Here is a 2,508-nt window from a genome sequence, read left to right on the forward strand (position 1 = left end):
GCTGTCTGGCAGCACACCAGTGACAGTACGATGCACGCGCACGAACAACCGAAGGCGCGCATCGCACGGGAAGTTTAGCATGTGTTCTGTGGTTGCTATGCAGCAGCTGACGGTGCTAAGACTTTAGAGAAGGTAAGAGACCAAGACCATCTGGACTTTTTTTGCAAAAACGCTACAAAAGCCAAAACTATGAGGCCGTTACACCACTTCCTTCTTGTTTTGCTCACCGCGGCTTAATAACAGACAAACAATTTGCTCATATTGCCAAAAGTAAGCTACATACAGCGGTTGTAAACCTAGTTGCTATTTTGACACACTAATGTAATTTAATGACTGTAAGACATACATACTAGGTAACCTAGCACGTTTGCTGTTACTTAAACCGAAGACAAAACATGATGTCTGCTACTCTTGAAAAATCTGGATGAATAAACTGTAACAAAAACTTGGTCTTCACGCGCCCTCTGTCGGTAAATAGTGGACACACACGTTTTAACATTGTGTGACTACATAGTTACAGTAGAATAAGCTTGAATTCATTGATTACCAACATTATAAGCAAACAGTAGTAAGGAGTACGAAGGACAGAGCATGTAACAAACTGTGTGTTGCATGAGAAGTGCTTAGGGAAATAAACGACCCAAGAGTCGAGGAAAAGGATAGAGTTGATTTTTGGCACGTAGTTAGGGGAATACACTCACCGGCCACTTCATTAGGTACACCTTACTAATACTGGGTAGGTATCAGCTTTCAGCTCAGTGTCAACCGGCTACCAAAGTGACATCTGCCTCAAGGTTCGACGTGTTGCATTCTGAGATGCTTTTCTGCTCACCACAGTTGTAAAGAGGTTATCTGAGTTACTGTTGCCTTTCTATCAGCTCGAACCAGTCTGGCCATTCTCCTCTGACCTCTGCCATCAACAAGGCATTTTCGCCCAGAGAACTGCCGCTCACTGGATATTTTCTCTTTTTCGGACCATTCTCTGTAAACCCTAGAGATGGTTGTGCGTGAAAATCCCAGTAGATCAGCAGTTTCTGAATTACTCAAACCAGCCCGTCTGGCACCAACAACCATGCCACGTTCAAAGTCACTTAAATCACCTTTTTTCCCCATTCTGATGCTTGGTTTGAACTTCAGCAGATCGTCTTGACCATGTCTACATGCCTAAATGCATTGAGTTGCTGCCACATGATTGGCTGATTAGATATTTGTGTTAACAAGCAGTTGAACAGATGTACCTAATGAAGTGGCCGGTGAGTGTATATGGGAATGTGGTGTGATTCAGTCGGTAGAGGGGGACGTTTACATTTAAACATACTACAGTCACTTGTGTCATTCACACCACTATCACTAGTAAGAGAGAAAATCCACTTACTAAAATAAATGTTACACTTAGGGTCGGAAAGTAACTTTTTTTACCCACAGTGATTGGTGGATTCCAAAAGTCATTTTCATCATTTTATTAGCCATAACAGATGTTTAGATTAGGCGACACTCTACTGTGGCATTCCTCTTTTTTATTGAAATGAATGAAAATAAGATACATTTACACAGTGTGACAACAGGATATGCAGTGGCGCTTAGAACAGTGACAACCCCAGATATAGGCCTACTTCATGTCATACTAAAAATAACTCAACACGGCTGCACAAATTTAAACAAGCTTTGGGGTGAGTGCAATTTTGGTAGTTGGTTTTAATTAATTTAGTAACAACAAGTTGTATGTGCAAAACAGCTACAACTTAAACGAGTAAAAATTGAACCATACAACTATGCTAATTATTTACACAAAATGTCAAACAATGACATATAATAACATCCCTTTTACCATCAATTGTTAACACAGCTTCCATGCTGTGACCCCTTAATGTCAAATCTTTGTATCTCAGAAAATCATATAAAATCCCCACTTTCCCAGGCGTTTGTGCCGCTTTATTGGGTCGTTCAACATGTAATTTAGGTATTTCATACAGCACTTGAAGGTAACAATGGGCGTCACCATCAGTTTTGTGGCAGCATAGCAATCTGAAGACTGACTACAAGAGACCTCACAGAGGCAACAGTAGGACAGTCTCATTTCATTTATTAAGTCCAGGCTGAGCCAGAGATACTCAGCCTGGTAGGATAGAATAGTCCCAAGAGCTGCTCACACATTTCCTTTATTTGTGCAGAAACTTCAAAAAGGTTCATTTGCCATCCCCTCTAAATAGCGCTTGAACCCACTGAACTCATGTAGATCCAATTTGTGGATATGAGGGTCATCAGTCAATGGTGGGGCTGATTAATATTCTAGGGAGGTTTGGAACTGCATACAGATAACTAACTCTTCGGTGCCTGGATACTTTTACTAAATAGTGATAAGTGACATCCATTTGGTGGTTTGACAATCTTCTTTTTCACTGTGCTGTGGGTTAGAGTCAGGGCCGGCCCTAGGCTTTTGGTAGCCCTAAATGAGATTGTGTTTGTGATCCCAAAACACTCCAACCATAACCACCAAATTTCTCCCAC

Source organism: Centroberyx gerrardi, chromosome 4, assembly GCF_048128805.1.
Source record: "Centroberyx gerrardi isolate f3 chromosome 4, fCenGer3.hap1.cur.20231027, whole genome shotgun sequence".
In the NCBI taxonomy this organism is placed as follows: Eukaryota; Metazoa; Chordata; class Actinopteri; order Beryciformes; family Berycidae; genus Centroberyx; species Centroberyx gerrardi.